The following is a 21,504-nucleotide window of genomic DNA, read 5'->3' as shown; positions in this document are numbered from 1 at the left end:
ATGTGGTGCCTTTTATTTTTTAACAATAGTGGATGATTTCTCACGCGCTGTTTGGATTTATTTACTTGTTGATAAAAGGGAAGTTCCACAAACACTACTAATTTTTTTTGCTTTGGTAGAGAGGCAATATAACACACATGTCAAGACATTTAGAAGTGACAATGGAACATAATTCATTTGCATGAAGAAATATTTTCTCGATCATGGAATTATTTTTCAAACATCCTGCACGGGCACACCCCAACAAAATGGGAGGGTTGAAAGAAAACATCGCCATATTTTGAATGTGGCACGAGCACTGCGTTTTCAAAGTAATCTTCCTATTGATTTTTGGGGTGAGTGTGTATTGACTGCAGGTTATGTGATCAACCGGACACCATCTGTTATGTTAGAAGGAAAAACTCCGTATGAAGTGTTGCACAAACAAGCACCTCAATTGGAACACTTGAGGGTGTTTGGATCATTGTGCTATGCTCATAACCAAGGAAGGAAAGGAGATAAATTTGCTAGCAGGAGTAGAAAGTGTTTGTTTGTTGGATACCCATATGGTAAGAAGGGTTGGAAATTGTTTGATTTGGAAACCAAGGAATTTTTTGTTTCACGAGATGTTGAGTTTTGTGAGTCAGAATATCCTTTTGAAAATGATGGTCCTACACAAGAGAAACCATCGCACAATGAGGCACTGGTTGAGGATCTTGAGGACTGTGTAGATGTTTTGGACAGCACCTTAGACATTGAACCAAATGTGGAAGTCAGGGGGGGTGAAATTGATGCAAACACAACAGATCCAAGTGATGGATGCAATGGAACCTCTCACGCGGCAGTAGATGTTGTGCCCAATCAGTCTTGTTCGTTGGGGCGAGGACATAGAATAAAAATGCCTTCCACACGGCTGCGTGACTATGTAACTAACACCATCCAGAAGTTGAGCCCATTCTCAAGTTCATCCTCTCCAACACATCCCTCAGGTGCGCCTTATTCTATAACACACTATGTAAATTGTAACAGATTCAATTTTGCACATCGTGCCTTTCTTGCAGCAATCACGCAAGATCAAGAGCCCAATACCTATGCTGAAGCTGTAAAAGATAGTCGATGGAGAGAAGCCATGCGTAGTGAAATCCAAGCTCTCGAAACCAATGGGACTTGGACAGTGACATCCTTACCCATAGGAAAGAAAGCACTTGGTTGCAAGTGGGTCTATAAGATAAAGCACAAATCAGATGGAACAGTGGAGAGATTTAAAGCTCGGCTAGTGATTCTTGGAAATCATCAGGTCGAAGGAATAGACTACACAGATACCTTCGCTCCTGTTGCAAAAATGGTGACAGTTCGGACAGTATTAGCTGTTGCAGCAGCAAAAAATTGGGAGCTTCACCAAATGGATGTACACAATGCATTTCTACATGGGGAGCTTCAGGAAGAGGTGTTCATGAGAATGCCACCAGGTTTTGCTGTCCAGCAATCTGATAAGGTGTGCAAACTGAGAAAATCCTTATATGGATTGAAACAAGCTTCGCGGTGTTGGTTCTCTAAACTGTCCACTGCCCTCAAGAGCTACGGATTCACACAATCCCTCTACGACTACTCCTTGTTCGTGTTGCAAAAATCTGAACTGCAGCTTGTGGTTCTAGTATATGTGGATGACCTTATTATCTCTGGGAACAATCATGAAGCCATCACTCAATTTAAGAGCTATTTGAACACCTGCTTTCATATGAAGGATTTGGGAATTCTCAAGTACTTTCTCGGCGTTGAGGTAGCTCGTTCCTCAACTGGTATATTTTTGTGCCAACGGAAATATGCATTGGATATAATTGCTGAGACTGGACTCCTTGGAGCAAAACCAGCAAGCACACCTTTGGAACAGAATCATCGCTTGGGTCTTGCTACTGGTGGTTTCATTACCAACCCCGACCAGTATCGACGATTGGTAGGAAGACTTATCTATCTGTGTTTTACACGGCTAGAACTGTCATATTGTGTGCACATTCTCTCTCAGTTTATGCAGAAGCCACGAGAAGAGCATTGGGAGGCAGCATTGCGAGTAGTTCGCTTCCTGAAAGGGAGTCCCGGGCAGGGAATCCTTTTGCAAAAAGATAGTGATTTAAAGTTGTATGGTTGGTGCGACTCAGATTGGGCTGGCTGTCCCTTAACGCGAAGGTCTCTCACTGGATGGTTTGTGCTTTTGGGGCAGTCACCAATTTCTTGGAAGACTAAGAAGCAACATACTGTGTCTCGCTCATCAGCTGAAGCTGAGTACCGTTCCATGGCAACCGCTACTTGCGAGCTGAAGTGGCTTCTGGGCATTTTGTCTTGTCTTGGTGTTGATCATCCTCAACCCATACAGATCTATTGTGATAGCCAAGCGGCTCTTCATATTGCCAAGAACCCAGTTTTTCATGAACGCACGAAGCACATTGAAGTTGATTGTCACTTCGTGCGAGATGAGATTGCTAAAGGGGTCATCCAACCAACTCATGTCTCCACTCATACACAATTGGCTGACATATTTACAAAGGCACTTGGAAGATCACAATTTACCTCTTTTATGGCCAAGTTGGGCATTCATAATCTGCATGCGCCAACTTGAGGGGGGTAATGAGATAATTACGGTAATGAGATAATTTAGAATTATCTCATCACTGTCCAGCTGCTGTCATTTATGCAGTGAGATAATTATGGGATTGTTATAGCTGTACAATTGCTGTCAAATCTGGTCAGAGGTTCTTGTATTATTGTACATCTAATTTATGAATGTATTAGGCTATAATTTGCATAATCATAAGGATTTGATAGGAGTCTATTAGGAGTAACAGTTGACTCATCTTCTGTATATATTTGGTACGAATATCAATGAAAGGCAGAGTGGTGTTCTCTCAAAATTCTTTATGACGAACAGTAATATTCAAAACAAAACTGAACCAGCTAAAGTGGGAACTTTTATAATAGGAATTTGAAGGACTAATTTTTGACAAGCTTTTAGCACGTGCTATTACATTCGATGTCATTGATGGAATGAACTCAGCGGAAAGGATATGATGATCAGATAAGTGTTTTTCAAGGCGTGATAGGTCGTTTTGTAGTAATTCGTCACTAGATACTACCATGATGCTTTCACTCTTATATGAAAACCAATCCAAGGGTGTTATTGATGAAGAAGGTTTTTCTGGACGAACCACAATGCGTAGCTGACGTTTGACACGAACTTCAATGCAAAAATAATCCCCAGCATGATCTTGCTCCAAAGTTTGACAATACTCTACATCGTCTTCACACAATTCGAAACAACTAAGTTTCCAAGCAGGTTCCATGGACATCGTGATGATTCTTAATCTTCTTGAATGAATTGCTTTGGCCTTGATGAAAAGAGGAACAATTATCACAATTAGCAACTCGAATTGTAATACCTGCTAGGCTGCTACACATTTATTTATACTCGTATATTCGTGATTCCATATCTATAAAGAAATATATAATCATGAAGAGATCAAAATTCGAAAATAATGCTTGGTAAGTAATTTAAAATTTGATTTTGTTTACGGTTAAAATTTGAATTTTATTTTTATTTTACAATTAGTAAAAGTCATCCTTTTTTTTAATGAAAAAAAATCTAAAAGAGTTAAAGATAATATCTAATATGTAACAAAAAAAAAAACAATATCTAATAATATCAAATTCAAATTACTTAAGGATATGACAAGGAGAAAAAAATCCAATCAATTATGCAACGCAAGATAAGCAATTAATTCATTTTTAATTATAATTAAGATAAAAGTAAATTTTCTGATTTGACGAAACTCAATTAATTTTTAGTGTAAACAAATTTTACACTTTCAGTACACAACCCTTTAATTTTAATAATATCAAAATCAATTTAAAAAAATATCAAAATTAAAATATTTAACAATCTATGTTAATATATAAATAAATTTCAAAAAAAAAATATAAATAACCCAATAGCGTAACAAAAAACTAAATAACCCAATAGATTAGATTGAATATTTTGATATTACAGTTGTTGTCACAAAAGTAAGAACAAGGGGTGTTTTATGCACACCTAGAATTACTAATAACACATCCACGGGTGGGAGGGGTAGCTCACTTGGTTGAGTTAAGGGTATAGAAATATGTGTTAGAGATGGAAGTTCAATGTTCGAATCCTGAGGATGAGCATTTGTAATTGCTCATAACTAACCACTAACATTTTCCTATAAAAACAAACTAATAACACATCCAATTTACTTTTTAATTTTAAATAGTAGAAACTTCATATATTTGTTATTTATTCAATGTTGCAGAATCTTGATGCTTGCCAGGCAGCTTGGAATTTATTATCGGTTTCACTTATAATCTTGGAACAAACCTGTTGGTATAGTTATCAATTTTCCTCTCTTTAATTGTAACAAGTTTAACTGTTTGTTATCTAACTAGTATTTACTTTCAAGGTGCAGATAGTGTTCTTGACATCTTGTTCATGGAGACTTTGGGGATAAAGGAGTGCAAGGAAAAATTATTACAGCTAAGTATGCCTTGCAGCTAAGAAAAATTATTGTGCACAGTCAAGTGATCATAAAAGAATGTTATAATGCAAATTCAAGCTTTCAATGTGTTGAAATTGACACAAACTTCCTGTAAGATTTATAGCATGCTAGTATCCATAGGATATTTCACTATCATGTAAAGTCTAGCAACTCTCTAGTACTAATGATAGATAATGTTTACCGACACTATGAAGTCAGTTATGATGAGCCTATAAATAGGGTATAGGGTTCTTTCTTCATAATTGGGTGTGTTGACCATTAATTAGTAGAAAGTTGTTTTGCATGCATGTATGCTACAGTATGCATCTGAGAAATTTCAGGTTATTTTGGATAATGAAAATGGTAAATCTAAGCTTAGAGATGTAACTGTGAGTGAGTGTTAGCTACCTATCAAGTGTTTTTTTTTTCTAAGTTATCCTTCCATTCGGTTTCTTCAAGCCATGCTCAGGGTATAAAATGAAAAAATCACACGAAGTGGTATTTTTCAGCCAATGCTGAAGATTCAACAGCAGAATCAGGTTCTGCAAATTCAAATAGCAGAACAAGCAGACGCTTAGTTCAGGTATACTTAGATGATTGATTTCTCTGAACTAAGATGCCTATATGGATTCTAAATAGGCATCCATATATAATGCAGTTGAGTTCTCTATTAAGTCTCTTCTTAACTGAGGAAAATAAACACTGAATCGGAGTTGTTTGTGTTGCCTTTTGCTCTTCTACTTCTACTTGGTCAGCCATATCCAATTTCAGCCATCCCACTTGCAAGTGACTGGAACGAGCTCTAAATTAAACAGTTTCCTTCATGAGAAAATTTCCTTCAAACATTACAGTTTTCTTCTGATTTTTTTGTGTTCCTGTGAAATTAATGTAACATGCATAAATTGTTACTGGGATTGTCTCCAATGTGGTTTCTAGCTGCTCTGATTAGGTGACTATGGTCCCTAAATCCACATCCAAACCAGGTAGAGATCTTCCATTGAGCCAACCTGGTATGTAGATATGATGGAATTATGCACTTGTAGACAGTCATTGCTTTTTTGTTGTTTCTGATTCCTGTTTTATTCTTGATTGTCACTTATTTATTCTTGTAACAAACATAGGGGAGCTATGAATATCAATATCCTAAACTAATTTAATCCAAATATCAGTCTCCAATGTAAATTAGCATTCTGCTAGGTTTATTCTTGAATTAATGTCACTAGTATAACTCTATAATGTTTTCCTTAGTATGGTAATGGGTCTTGCTAGCTTTTTTTTCTTCTTGAAGCTGAATTTATATTATGTGTTGCTAGAGTACTTGCTAACAGGTGAACTTATTTTGTTTATTTACAACTCAGGATTTCTATTCAGAGGGAAACAAACTCATTTGGAGTTAGAATTAGCGCAAGGTACCCTTCTCTCTCTTAGCTATGGTTTTATTTTATCATGCCAATTTCTTTTTGTATTGTCCTTGTCTTTAAGGTAGCAAATGTCAATGCATTTGAACTGATTGACCCTATTTAATTAGTCAAAATTTAGCAGAAATTTGTTTCCATGGAATACAGAGAAGTTAGATGCATTTATATTTCTTCTGTCATTGTTGTTTTATAATCATTTTAATATATTGTGAATTCTGGATTCGATTAATTCATGTTTTTCTTTCAGGGAGGGAAACTGGGAAATCGTCTTCAAGCTTCAGCTTGCTGCAAACACTTGACTGCCTATGCTTTCGATAATTGGAAGGGTACTGTGGCCACTTTGCCTTCGAAGCGAAGCTCGTATACCACTTCTTTCACTTCTCTCTTTCGATCGCTGCAAAATCTAGGGTTTCTTGAAGTTCATTGCTTCCCCTTGACTTGTAATCCATCGCCATTCCCTTCTCTATATCCCTCCTCTTCTTCTTGTGATTCTCATTACCTACATTTTGCTTCTTCCTGATGCAGGACTTCGATTTCATGGGCAGATTTGCGGAAAGCATTTGGGTTCTCAGATTACGATGATGATTATTGAACATTGCTTTTTCACCGAAGAAGGTAATTGCTTACATGAATCTGTTCATATGATATAGTATAAACAGTGTTATCAAATATCTCTCTTTGTGAATCTGTTAGTATAAAGATGTTTAGTAGCTGAAATAAGTATATCTCTCTTTGCTATTGATGATGATGACACATCCCATTTTCTTAATTGTGTAGCATCTTTTAAAGTAATAAGTTTTACTTTCTCTCTTTTGAAATTCTAGTAATTCATGCTTGGTTTTCAATTTATAATACTGCTATCTCCTGTCAGGAAACAATTTTAGTATCTTTCAACTGCTTACTTTTAATGTTTTTTTAAATTTTCTTGAACAGGCAGGGTGGAAGTTGTGGCCATTTTCTCATCAAATATCATAATTTGGTCAGTGTGCAGAATAATTTTATAATATACTGATTACTGAGAATTAAATGTGTATGCAGGTTGGACCATAAACCAGACAGGACTCAAAGAAAATAATGTTGTGAAGATGTAATGGCTGCTGGAAATATTGATTCTGCAAAGGTACTTTATTGATTGAGCATTGCATAGTTTTTTAGCTTACCTGCAAGTAATTTTGCTAATCTCTAACTGTCGGCCTGAAGCATCTGATAAATTAAACTAAGGTTTGTTTAAATTGCTGGCATCTTTACATTGGAATCTAGGTCTTAAGCTTGGAATGCCAACTTGATCAGAAATAAAGGTTACCTGATAATTCAATAATTGTATGTAGGTGTCGTACGGATGTTTTGACAAAATTTGATTTCGTACCTAGTTTGTTTAAACATGCATACTATATATCCCATAAGAATAGATACATACAGAGGACATTTAGGCATAAGACACTCTAGATTAATTTAATTGTAAATGGATCTAAGCTGAGAAAAACACATTAACTATTTTATGTTCTTTCTGTAGTTTTCTACGTAGGGATCGAAGTGTAATACTTATATGGTGTAATCTTTCTAAATTAGTTAATATCAAAACTTATGGTGATAAATAAGGATGATTCCCTTGGTAAACTCCTTCCATATGATGCCCCACATACATTTTCCTTTACCATGAATTTAAATCCATGTAAAATGCCTAGTTTCTGGAAGTTGAAGGAGCTACAAATACAAGGATACTGCAAATACAATATACCTCTTGATCATGGACACAGCCTCTTCAAACTTTGTTTCAAGTTGATTTTCTCCAATAGACTTGGCTGCTCCTATTAACTGTTGAATAACTTCCTCAAGTCGTCTAATTGCCCTAATCAAGCTACCTTCAAAAACCTGTGAAATTTCTATGATTGCATAAAACTTTGAACCTTTTGTAAATTTCATTGTTAAGAATAATTTGAATATATGTGACCTTTAAATTTGCCGAACCTTCTAAACCATTGAGATTTCCTAAAGGTGTGTAACTTCAACTCAATTTTGCAAAGGCTAGCTCAAAAGTGTGTTTGGTTAAGTGGTGGCCACAAAAGCCAATGCACTTCTACTCAAAATTAAGCATTGTCTAATATTTTGTTATTTTTAACTTATTTAATGGCTGACAGGTAATGGCCATTGTAGCAGATTTTATCGTGTGGCTTCCTGCTCTTGCAGTTTCTCTCCGACCACCACTTGCTGTTAGTGCTGGATATTGCTAAATTCTTGTATGGCTGCCCTGAAAACGCTTCAGGTTAATACACGCCATGTACCTCATTCTTCCTTGCTTTTGTTTATTGTATTATTTTTGGCTTTGATAAATGTTTTCAAAAAAATGTTTAAATATCATCATTCATTGGATCATATCATATTATGTTTAGTTACCCGTAAGATGGTTGTGGTCCTAAAGTGTGTAAAATAATACTTCCGACCTAGTCATATGATATGAGCAATGGTTTGTCAAAATCAAGAAGAATTTGTGTTTTTTTTTTTTGAAAGGCAAGAAGAATTTGTGCTTGTATCATGTAATATAATCTTGAAGGCGTTAGGCGTAATTCACCCAAAAGTCCTCAATTTTATGGTTTAGTACTCTTTTCGAGGCAACAGAATGATGCAGCCACATTTAGCTTGCTTAAAAACTACATGCGCATTATTTAGAAGGTCTTTCTTCATCTTTTCATGGATGTTTCTCAAGTAAGTCTCTCCTGCCAGCATGGAAGCCAGTGGAAATCCCATTCTGTTTCAATAGTGGAATTGCCATGCTTGGTCTTCTATAGGCAAGCCATTTACTTGATCAGACATGATTGTGTGTGACATAAAGTAGGGGGATTAAGAGGTTTCTGAAGAAGATAATGCATGTTAATTATATATAGAGGAGTTTAAGGTTTGTTTGGGGGTTGGGATAGGGGACGAGAACCACACACTTTTTGTGTTTTATAACTAGATAGTTCTCCCAAATGCTTTTATGTTTTCCGTTTTTTACTTAATCAAATGTTGTTTTAATTTTTCGAATGCAGATTCTTTTGTTTGTCTGTTTGTTCATATCCAAATTCAAGCTGTACAGGTTTTTGAAATTTGCAATCTGCTTTTCTTTTCACTCTCCTTTTTCATTAGTTTTCCTGTGTCCTCTTTTGAATATATGTTACTATCCTGCATTAGAAGTTGATCTGATGCACTTTCTCCCCTATAAAAAATTGGAACTAGTTTCAAGATGTTGCTTTGAGGTCTGCATGTGAGAGATATAAACATCGAAGGTGATATTGACACTCCTTTGTTCAAGAAGGTGCTTTTGCTTCCAGGGACATTAATCACGTACAAGCTCTCTCCCTCTGACTCTAGTTGAAATGGGGAATATTGTGTGTCTTATCTTATCTCTCTAATTTGCATAGACTGAATTAGATTAAATGTTGTAGCTGACCTAGGAAGTGTTGTACATGTTTTGTTGTTCTTAGTTATAAATTAGATTTGGAACAACTACTATTGTTACATTGTTTTTAAGATAATACATGAATTTTATTTTATTATTTTTTGTAGTTATTATTGTTGTGTAGGAGTAGTATATTTTTAAATTTTAACATCACGATAATTTAAATATGAGGAAAAAATTGATAAAAAAATGGCTTAAATATGTTTTTAGTCCCTGACGTTTAAAGAAGAATCTAATAGGGTCCCTGTGAAATAAAGCCTTAGCAATTGGTCCCCAACAAAAGAAATTTATTTGCCATAGATCTAATTCATCAATTTTGACCAGTTAACTACCCATGTGGCGAGCTGAGGGTGGACACGTGAGCTTTTCAAATAAGTTTTAGTCCCCATAATTGTTTAAAAAATCTCATCTAGTGAATGAGCGACGAATAATTACCCCTCTAACAATTCAATGCTAATTCCATCTCTATTCTTCATCAAACAATTTTCGTTAGGGAAACACGATCTAGAGACAAATTATTCTGTCACTAGAATGTTTAACACTTCAACACCTTTCTTTCCTTATATTTCTTCTTGTAAGAAGATTAATGGTGGAAGTCCGGTGGAAATAGTAGTTGAAATTTTGTACACAAGAGAAAAAGTCCAAAAACATTATTAATCCAGAATCCAAAACAAGAATAATGAATATTGTATGGAGGTACCGTGGGTTGGAGTACCTCTCGTACTTCGTTTTATTGAACAAGACGGGGCAGCGCGATCTAAAGACTGAGAAGCTTCAGTGGAGGAGAAGATTTTCATCTGAAGACTGAAGCTTTAATGGTGAAAAAAAAAACGCGTGAATGTTGCAGGGCTACTTCTTTATGTTTTGTGTTAATTGATTTTTTTAATTTTAATTAAATGAATGATTTAATTAGGTGAAAGATTAATTAGGAAGAAGGGATTTAAGGTTTTAATTATGGTTTCTTTTTTAGAATTTAAATGAAAAAGAAAAAGAAAAGTCACATAAGTTCATTAAATGACGTGGCAATGTCACATGAACTTCCCGGAGCTCCGGCGTTGACCTAACCGGCCAAAAGGACCAAAGCCAATCATTTTGCCAAAAAATGGGGAACAATCCCCACCTTTACTCCGGCGAGGGACTAAAGGCATATTTATGACAAAGGTTAGGGACCAAAAACTGGATTAAGCCTATAAAAAAAACGATCATTCTAGCTAGATTGCAGAAACCAAAATAGTTTGAAATGTATTGAAAAGTAGAAATTATTATTAACAATCTCTAACAGCTATTGAAGTCTAAGAATTTAAAGACAAATTACTTGAATTCAAATACAAATTTCTAATCAGTCAGTGAGGGGCATGGTAGAGCGACACAAAGGACAAGTTGGACTTTCTTCTAGCCATTGAACAATGCACTCTTCATGATACAGATGCTTGCAAGGCATTTGTAGAACCTGCACACCATCTTCATACTCTGTTAGACAAATACAACAGCCTTCTGCGTCAGCATCTTCTTCTTCTACCTTCACTTTCTTTTGGTGGGGTTCTTCACTGTCTTCCTCTCCTTCTTCCACCCTCACTCTCTTGTGGTGATGGGGTTCTTCACTTTCTTCCTCTTCACTTTCTTCCTCTTCCATACAGGACTCCCAGAACTTAAATAACTCATCAGGAGCAGTAATATTCAAAACAAATTTGACCCTGTGTGGCCTTTCATGATTGGAATTCAGGGGACAATCTTGTACCAATTCGCTTGCACGTGATACCACATCTGACGCCAGTGATGGAATGAACTCAGGGGGAATGATATGATGATCAAACAAGTTTCTTTCGATGCTTGATAGATCACCGCTTAGTAATTCATCCCAAGATACCACAATGGAGCTCTCACTCTCTGGATAAAGCCTATTGTACAGTTCACGTTTAATGCGAACTTCCATGCACAAATAATCTCCAAGGGCAACATAATCTTGCTGCAGAGTTCGAACAAGCACTCGGTCATCTTCATCCATTCGGGAACGACGAAGTTCCCATGTGAAATAAGTATCTATCATCATCGACATGACTCGATCTTACTCTTCAAGAATGAATTGTTATGCACTTCTTGATCAGAAAAGGGAACACAGTAATGGCAACTTTGATCCTTGCACAAGGAGTAAATTGAGACTTAATCTGCACACTCACTAATCGTTTAACTTGAAATATGACAAGCGAATATCATTTTTTTAAAGAAACAAAATATCTAATGATATCAAAATCAAATCATTAAAGATTTGTTCAAGATGTCATTTAAAAATAAAAGATTTGTTCAAGATGTTGATCGATATTTTACCGTTGGTTTTTTTAGGGGCTTTACCGTTGTTATTATCACAACATTAAGAAGAAAAAACGCGTATTCAATTTGAAAATTAATTGCAATTCGTTTTTTTTTTAAAACTAATAATTGAAATTCATATTTGCCTAACTCATAATTATCCTTAATTTTATTGGACTTTTTTTAAAAGGGGTTTTATTGGACTTGCTATGCAACAAATCCTGAGGAGCGACAGGTGTCTGGTACCTTTTAAAAAAAAGACATGTGTCTGATACTCTCATTAGTCATTAATCAGCTTTTATCTTTCAATAGTTTTTCTTAGCAATTAAATCTATATATATATATATATATATATATAAATCTCCTTTTAAAAAAAATCTAAATCTAAATCTAGAGGGGCAGTTTTGACATGTGTCAACTTTCCAGAGCTTGTATAGGAATTAAAATAAATTAAAAAGGAGTTTTAAAATCCAAAAGAGTAAACTAAAAACACCTTAATCATCAGATAAAAAAAGGGCTAAAATGCACTTTTGGACCCCAAGTTTATATTTTTTGCGATTGTTGACTCTGATCTTATTTTTCTACGAGTAGAGACCCTAATCTTTCAAAATGTTGCACCGTTTACCCTTTCGTCTAAATCCGTCAAAAACTTGACGGAACTCACTTACCTGGCCTTCTGACGGAAGGGTAAACGGTGCAATGTTTTAAAAGATTAGGGTCTCCATTCAAACTAAAAATAAGATCAGGGTCAACAATCGCAAAAAATGTAAACTTGAGGGTCCAAAAGTGCATTTAAGCCATTTTTTTAAATCCCCCTTTTATCCACGTGGAAGGTCATATCAGCGTGTTCCATCAAGTTTTTGACGGATTTGGACGGAAGGATAAACAGTGTAGCGTTTTAAAAGAATAGGGTTCCCATTCGTAGAAAAAAAATATGAGGGTTGACAATCGCAAAAAGTTAAAACATGAGGGTCCAAAAGTGCATTTAAGCCCAAAAAAAATGTAACAGAAAAAAAACAATCTCAATGCACTAATAAGTTTTTTTTTTTGAGTTTAATTTCTATGCACGGTGTAAAGCTTTTTTACACCGTCAACCAATCAGATTTTAAGGATGTGAGAATCTCTCCTTTTATTTAATATCATTAATTGACGTGACACATCCTTGAAATCTGATGATTGATTGACGATGTAAAAAAACTTTACACTGTCGGTGCATCATCTTTTTCTCTTTTTTTTTTTTTATGAAGATGCACTATGTAGATTAGGAGAGAGAAATATTTATATTACAATTTACAAGTCAACTTATTCGAATAAAAATTCCTTTTTTTAGTAGAATATGGACATATGAATTCAAATAAGTAAAAATGATTTGGCTAAAATATGTTTTTCGTCCTTATTTTATTTTCGTTTTTAGTCCGTTTACTTTTTTTTCCATTTTCCATCCCCAACATATGAAACGTTCTGTTTTTAATCATTGACGTTAAGTTTTTCATCCCGAAGCAGTTCCAAGAACCCCTTCCGTCTATGAGATTTTGTATCATATCTTCTTCCTTAAACCTCTCAAACCTTTGTGTAGAAGAATCATCATTGTATTCATCACATGCATCACTAAGAAGTTCTTCAGTTTGATAGTCATCATCATCAATCTTTTTTTTTTGGAAGCAAAAGCACTTTATTGGAATTAAATAGAAGACAAAAGCACCAAGCTATACAGGAAAAAGAAGCAGGGCAGCGCCAAGGATCCTAACAAGAGGAACGCAAGGGCCAAGAACAGAAGAATAGAAAGTAAAAACAAAAAAAAAAAGAGCAGCAAAGCAAATAAAAGAAATAACAGATTAGTGAATCAAACAGCACAGGAATAAACATGGCTCCACATCAGCAAGGCTTGCGAGTGCACAATGAGGATGAAGCTTGCCGCGAACTATTGCTAGAGCACCACTTTTCATGACAGCCAGAAGCAGAAATGAGGGAGCAATAACATGAAACCAGAGGGCCCAAAATAAGTATCACATCACAATAGTTTCTCACACAGAGGATTAGCTCGATCGCAGCCTGATTTAGCTAGTTCATCAGCCTCCCCATTAGCTTCTCTAAGAGAATGAATGACTCCCACACAGCTCACATCCTTCATGAGCCAATCGATAGCATTCAGGTCATCATCATCAATCTTATGCACTACAACTTCATCACCACCACCAACAGGTACCTTGCTCTTCTTAGTTGTTGACTTACACTTGTTGGGCCTCATAGGTTTTCTTTTTGGTGTTATTTTTATTGTAACCTTTTGTGGAAAATTTGATGTCAATGACTAAAAAAACATATCGTTTGATATGTTGAGGATGGAAAACTTTTTTTTTTAAAAAGACTAAAAATGGAAAGAGGGTATATTATAAGGAATAAAAACATATTTAAGCCAAAGGATGTAAACTAAAAGCAGTATACTCATTTAGCAAATTACCCGTGATAAGTGAATCTGGATTAGAGCTCTGTAATCCGTCCTGGCACTGCTGATGCAGTTTACAATCTTTTGAAACGTATTGCTCTACATGCACTACAAAAAAAAAACGTTATTTAGTGGGGTTTTTTTTTATACTTAGCCCCGCGAGTTACTTAGAGGGGGTTTTGAAAAATCCCAAAGTTACACTCGCCACAAATTATTAGCGGCGTTTTTTAGCAAACCCTGGTACTGCATATGGATTTAGCGGCGGTTTTTTGCGGGGGTTTTAAACCTCCCTTATCCGCAAGCTTTTTTTTAACGGGAGTTTTAAACTCCCTTACATGCAAGAGATTATTTACAGTTTTAAGCCTCCCTTAACCCTCCCTTGGCTACCAGAGTTTATTCTAGGGACATTTTTAACCTCATTTAATTGTGGAGTATACTTTTTAACCATTTAAAGTGATTTTCTAAACATCCTACAAATATTAATTTTAAATGCACATAATATGAATTAATAAAGCTCTATTGCAAATTACCAATGTAATGTGACATGGTTTAAAGACTAGCTCTATTGCACTCTTCCCACATAGAAGTCTGTGCTAATCAATGAATTTTGTAACAAGATAACAACAACAAAAAAGCACAGGTTATGTAATATGATGGTAACATCTAAATGCTAAATAGAAGTAAATCTAGTGCAATTTCATCTCAACTCTGAACCACCTATCAATCGAGCAAGATTGAGTTGTAAACAAACCTGTATACCAATTATTTTCATAGTACTTCTTTTATATCTTACAATCTACAGATCAACTATGTAATATGATGTAAAAAAACATAAGAAATTGTGAATTTATGAAGTGTTGCGTTTCACAATCAAATAATATGATGTAAAAAATATGTAAACAAGCTAATGCCTTTACCTCTTAGTTTGTTGGCCACAGCTGCAACCCAGGCTCTGGTTGAGGGCAACAGAATAAACTCCCATAAGTTTTATCAAGCCAGTACCATTATCAATAGAAGATTGAAACACTGGTCGTACCAGAAAAGAGCTAGTTCCGGATACACAAGATACCTGATTTGCCTTACGTCCTAAATCCATTAAGAAGTTATCAGGCTTTATATCACAGTGCAGAAAGCTCCAGGAATGCATGTACTCAACTTTCTGTTATACACAAAGGCATATAAAATTGGGGGAAGTGTGAGAACACAGTAGCTTTCTGTTACAAGCATAGTTTTTTTGAAATTAAAGTCATACTAGCTGATCAGCTAGCATCAGGACTGTTTTCAGAGAGAATTTCCTATTGCAATAGTTAAATAAGTCTTCAAGACTTGGTCCAAGAAGGTCAATAACCATGACATTGTAGTTGCCCTCAACTCCATACCATTTTATATGGGGCACCCCAGCTTCAACAAATAAAAATTAACAAATGAACAAATTTTTAAGACAAGTTTACTTTATGACTGTAAAGCTACAAACACATGTCTTGCCTACAAGAAAGAACATGAAGGTGTATAAATTGGGAAGAGGGAGAAAAAGCATAAAAACTTACTACCCTCTTGAAGAAGCATATACAATTTTGACTCATAGTGCAGTTGAGGATGCTTGGTCTTCACAGGCTCCTGAAGACAAAGGAAGAAAATTGAAAGTGAATGCGCATCATGAGCTTAACATTAAAAAAACTAGGTAACTAATTGTCCAAAATTCAGGATGACAGAATACAGAACTGAATCTGGATTGTGTATTTATATTATCCTCCACATAAAGATTTAAAACATCCCAACTTCAAGACAGAAGCACAGAACTAGTTATTTAAATGGTTAAGCTAACAAAAAAGATGCTGGCCCAACAACTGTGCATTCAATATTGTAGCATGAAACAACATGTCAACTAATGTATGAAAATCGAATCTCATATGTGGGGAAATATCATCCTAACACAACGAAAAACAAACATATGTATGTGGGGAAATATCATCACATAATGACATATACAGCTCAGAAACTGATAATGATATGTTGCTCAAGGAACAGACCAAGAACTCATGAAAAAGTATTGTTACCATCTCTCTCAATTTCATCATCACTCTCAAAGAAGGATAAACCAGTGTCAAAATTATGCCTTCTGATGCTCTAGTAAGCCTCAACACCAACCAGCACTCTCTCAATATCTTCAGGAACAGCCAACAATCTCCGATCAGCTCTCCATGAATTAATAGATAGTAATGAAGTCAACAGCTCTTTAGGAGGCAGGCACCAGAAATGCTTTTGCATCTAAAAAGTTACCTTTTGAACTGAACATAGGCTAGGTAGTAGGGTATTGAATTATGCATGTGTTACTTACTTTCATTGGCTTAATGTTGTATTATATATTAACAAGGCAACCTGAGTACTTATCACATAAACACATATTCATAAGCTTATTTGAGAAGCTTATTGAAATAAGCTCGAAATAGCTTATAGGTTGATATAAGTACTTATCATAAGTTAATACAAGAAATTTAGAAATAAGCTAAAATAAGTTAATAGGATAATATCATAAGCTAATTGTATATATAAGCTTATCAAGACACTTCCATAATTACTTATGTCATAAGATAAGCTAAAGAAGAGGGCATCAATATAAAGAGCAAAACAACAACACAATCTCAGATTACAAAAATGACAAAGAGAATAATGTAATCACAAAACTGCATTAAGATTCAGATTTGAATACTTACGAGGATGCTAATCTAATACACAGTTTCGTAGATTGTGTGTTTTGCCTCTAATCAACCAATCAACCAATCAATCTTGTTTCTCTGAAACGAATGAGGAAGGTCAAAACCAATGAAATAAGACTTAGAACAACTCAATATAAAATGGAAACTGTATTCTCACTCATATCTCAATATGTATTTTCATTCATAGTAGACAACAAAACCATTGCTTGATGAATCAGTAAGCATAATAGATACTACAAACAGAACTTTCAGCTTGAAATTTACAAGCACTAAAGGAAAGGATTAAAGTACTCTCAGTCTCATAAGCACATAAAGTATAGATATCTAAGTTCATGTAACTATAAATATACTGTGAGACAAGGGATGGACTAAAACTACCAAGAAAGAAATTTCACATAGATTAAACATCTTATCCCAATCCACAATATATTAATAAGCATTTTGGATATGTTACTACTTACTAGTGTAAAAATGAGTGAAAACGTTAACAGAGAGTACAAGCCATTCGCTTTTTCTATCAAAATAAAACACAAATTTATGAATTGACAAGGTAGACAATTTTGCTTTAGTGCTTGTAAAAGTCATTCTGCTTTTACAAGCACTAAATTGACTAGGCCACCACTTTAGGAAGTTGACATTTGGATTTTGATTTAGGGGTGAAATGAAGTGAAAGCAAATATCCCGTGAATTAGACGTGCAGGAAAGCAGGGTTCTAATTTTTCTGGTTGGGATGCAACTCTCATTTTCACTATCAAATCTTATGCTGCATCTTTCTGGTTGCAGAGAACTTCTCATCTCTTAATCAATGTGGATTCTGTTGTTTTGTCACAATGCACTAAAGCAAAATTGAAAATAAAACACAAATTTAACAGAGAGTACAAGCCATTCTGCTTTTAATTTTCTGGTCTTCAAAATAAGTCAATTTTAAGACATCCTAATGTTTACAGGATTTCAATTTGCAAGCAGGTGAAAGGTGACTAGGCCCTACAAAGTCAAGCATATATTCAACCTGAATATGTTGAATTCAGGAAATATAAAAATGACCCTTTCAAGTTTCAATTGGATACATAGGTTTAACCAAAGGCTTGCCCCTTTGATCTAATGTCAATCTGCCCGGATCACAAATTGAAAGTGAGCCAAAACTACAGTATCACAGGCCTCTCCTACAAGATCACTATTTATGTTAAGCAATGGTTTGTGAACTAAGAACTTAAACATCCCAAAACTCCAATAATAAGAATCAAAATTCCTTTAAATTCTAAAAAGCATGATTAGTAATTTATAACTCCAAAGTCCAAACACATTCAGGAAATTACGAGGCATAAATCTGATTTAGAAAATAATACATGTTCCATCACATGGGTTAGTAAGAATTTCTTGAGTGCTATCGCAATACTATTAAAACATCAAAAGGTGACTGGATTAGAGCAACCTTTGATTCCATCCAACAGCAACCTTATAAATATAAGAAAGTTGCTCATAGCTTTATATAACTAAACGATAGTCAGAGTTGGATTTCCCCATATCCTACAGTGGGGGGGACTTTAAAAGCAGCACAACATGCAATCATATAATATAACATGGAAAAACACCAAAGACTAGGTGGATCAGATAATACATACATGTACACAGACCTCTTCAGCAAACTACCCATCACGGGTCCTCGCAATTTCATCATAGAACTCAGTAATCACATGTACATGGAAAAGTTTTATATCGAATACTCAAAAAGGATTTCCATTAGGTTCTAAATACAGGCATAAACTTCAAAACAAAACAAATCAAAATAGCAGAAGCCAAGTGAAGGATCAGGATCAATGTGCTCAATGAAATAAAACCTAAAGAATAACCGATCAACCAGACTTCACACCAGAGAATGAAAACCTAATTTAGAAATCTGAATGGGTTAATTAAGAAAAAAATCGGTACCAGAGAGTGCAGCATGCGACGGAGTAGAGGTTGTTGAGTCTCTGAGCGATGCATCCATGAGAAAATCGCAGAGAGAACTGCGAATGAATGAACTGCGAATTAAATAGCAACGAAAAGCAAAGGTGCAAAACGAGATCAAATCGGAGGAAAACGAGGTCATACCGACGGCGGAGGAGGCTGTTGCTACGGCGGCGTGCGGTGGTTGAAATCTGTGGAAATTGGTGGAAAACGAGATCAAATAGGTGCAAAACGAGATCAAATCGGTGCAAAACGAGGAGAAATCGGTGGAAATCTCTTGAAATCGTAAGCTCCATGGAACGAGTTCTCAGTTCTGAGAGTGAGAGTGTGAGAGTGAGAGTGAGAGGGTTAATTAATAAAGGGCATTTGGTGCCCCTGATGTTTCAGGTTCGTGCAAATGATACCCTCCATCTATTTTTGTCGACGTTTGTACCCTCGATGAAACAAAATAGTGTAGTGAGTACCCCTCCGTCAGTTCAACGTTAAAAAACTAACGGAAGGTGCTGACGAGGTGCTGACGTGGCTTTTTTATTTATTTTTATGTGGAAATTACATTTAAAATTTTAAAAAGAGGGAGAGGGTGGGGGGATTCGAACTCAGGATCTATAAGTGGCAAAACACAACTCTAACCAGTTAAGCTACACAAAGAATTGATATATAATGCAATACAATTTTATTTATATCTTTATTTCGTCATTTTCTTCTCACCAACACAGTTCTTCTCCCTTTTCCTTTCCCTTTCACGCTGCCATTTCTCCTTTCCCTCTCCTCTTCATGTTTTCCTTCTCTTGGTTGTGTCTTCTTCTTCACCTTATCACCACCGTCACCGTGTTCCTTCCAAAGTTTCTTCTCCTTCAAAGGACAACACCATGAAACTTACCCAAGCTTTGTCCTCCTCAACCCAAGATCAGATTTGGGCTTGGAGTTACCCCCACTTCCGCCAGTGGCCGACCACCACCACCACCACTGTGAGTTCATCTTCTTCATTCGTCTCCGGCGAGACCACCACCAACACCATATTCGTTGCACTTGAATCGGCTAAAAAACCCCACAAAATCATCATTCCCGTCTACCCAAGTGAAGAGGAACGACCAGAAATGCCTCTTGGACGTCTCACGGCCGCGATCTGGTCGTTCACCCACGAACCATCCGACCTGTAACTGCGATTTCCTGGAAAACCGTTGAGAAATTGGAGAAACGGATGCCACCACCGTGTTCCTGGCCACGAAAGGATGGAGAACCATTACACTTTTCCCCCCCGGCGACATCTCCGACGCGGGCCACCATCCTTGCCGGCGACACTTCGCCGGAAAATCTCCAGAATTGCGTTTTGGTAAGTTTTGACCTACAGAACTCATTTTTGGACTCCAAACTTCAATATTAAATAGAGAATAAAGTGTTGGTTGTTGAATAAAGGTGAAAAGGTGAAGAAGAAGAAGGGTAATCTATCGTTCTACACATGAGCTAGATGCTAATGATGTTGTTAGTATCAGCATGTGGGTTGAAAGCCACCTGAATTGTGTTTTCTTCTATGAAGATTTCTCAAACTCAGATCCTTTCATTTTGGGTATTCAAACTGAGTAGCAATTGCAAAGAAACTAACATCAAATGGATAAATGATATAAATAAAATTGTGTTGCTTAATATATCAATTGTTTGTGTAGCTCAACTGGTTAGGGGTGGGTTTTGCCACTTATAGGTCCTAGGTTTGAATCTCCCCCACCCTTTTTTTCAACTTTCAAAACGTGGTAGGTCCAAAAAATTTAAAAAAAAAAGCCACGTCATCACCTCCGTTAGTTTTTTAACGTTGAACTGACGGAGGGGTACTCGTTACACTATTTTGTTTCATCGAGGGTACAAACGTTGACAAAAATAGATGAAGGGTGTCATTTGCTCGAACCTGAAACATCAGGGGCACCAAATGCATTTAAGTCATTAATAAAACATTTGCGGGGGTTATTAAAACCCCCTTAACTATTAAAAATTACCGACATTTGCGGGGGTTATCAAAACTCCCGCTAAATAACCCCCACTAAATAACATTTTTTTTGTAGTGATGGATCAAAGAAGACTGGTGGTGATGATCAAGGATTACTGAGGAAAGTCTCGGACAATTTGATTAATAAAGAAACGTTAGTTCAAAGATTACAAAACTTGCTCAACATGTCAGAGTTGGACAATGAAATGGATTCCCTATTTCCCTTGCAAGCTGTGGAAAGGAGGAGGTGATTCATAAGGAAGTTCCAAGAAGTGAGACTAAAGACCCCAATCATGAGTCAACTAATTGCCCAATCCTTGTGACTGATTTAGCAGAAAAATATTTGTTTTATAAAAAAAGTAGAATCTGGATTATTAGTTTTTTTTTTGTTACAAAGGAAGGCTAGTGGAATCTGGATTTTAATTCCAATTGGTGAAAAATCTGAATTAAAATTATCATATTCAAAGTGTAATTTAAATTCATTTTTTTTAATTTTCTTTTAACAATGTACTAAGGAAACAGGAACTAAAACATCCCGAGACAAAAAAGGCACAACAGTATCCAGGGAACATCAAAAGTCAGCGACTCAATTAGTAAATAACAGTTTTACTCCTTTAATGAAATAGCGTGATTCAAATAATTTTTTTAAGAATCCAATTGAAACCTCGTTTATCTGTAAAATGAATGGAAGTAATACACTCTTTTAGAGCACCATCCATGCACCAAGAAGCAAAA

At 35.7% G+C, this 21,504-nt stretch overlaps 2 long non-coding RNA genes across 13 annotated transcripts; one reads left to right on the top strand and one right to left on the bottom strand.

Moving 5' to 3' along the window:
* The first annotated feature begins 5,805 nt into the window (after window positions 1-5,805).
* LOC130737877 (uncharacterized) lies at window positions 5,806-9,474 on the top strand. Of its 4 annotated transcripts, none has more exons than XR_009019015.1 (5): window positions 5,806-5,932; window positions 6,189-6,381; window positions 6,467-6,556; window positions 6,980-7,061; window positions 8,080-9,474. It is a non-coding gene; the product is annotated as an uncharacterized LOC130737877 (long non-coding RNA). The 4 variants fall into 4 exon arrangements; XR_009019016.1 differs by lacking the exon at window positions 5,806-5,932 and having other exon boundaries at window positions 6,035-6,381; window positions 8,080-8,204; window positions 8,968-9,474; XR_009019014.1 differs by lacking the exon at window positions 5,806-5,932 and having other exon boundaries at window positions 6,038-6,381; window positions 8,080-8,204; window positions 9,155-9,474.
* A 1,102-nt stretch (window positions 9,475-10,576) lies between these two features.
* Window positions 10,577-19,134, bottom strand: LOC130737858 (uncharacterized). 9 transcript variants are annotated; one of them, XR_009019008.1, is made up of 8 exons: window positions 18,936-19,133; window positions 18,774-18,850; window positions 16,842-16,922; window positions 16,185-16,292; window positions 15,675-15,744; window positions 15,197-15,286; window positions 15,045-15,079; window positions 10,578-14,235 (listed from the first exon to the last, which is right to left on the bottom strand). It is a non-coding gene; the product is annotated as an uncharacterized LOC130737858 (long non-coding RNA). The 9 variants fall into 9 exon arrangements; XR_009019011.1 differs by having other exon boundaries at window positions 15,678-15,744; XR_009019009.1 differs by lacking the exon at window positions 16,185-16,292 and having other exon boundaries at window positions 10,577-13,965; window positions 14,143-14,235; window positions 15,197-15,744.
* Window positions 19,135-21,504: the final 2,370 nt, after the last annotated feature.

Source organism: Lotus japonicus, chromosome 1, assembly GCF_012489685.1.
Source record: "Lotus japonicus ecotype B-129 chromosome 1, LjGifu_v1.2".
NCBI lineage: Eukaryota > Viridiplantae > Streptophyta > Magnoliopsida > Fabales > Fabaceae > Lotus > Lotus japonicus.
This window is presented reverse-complemented; position numbering and strand designations above follow the sequence as displayed.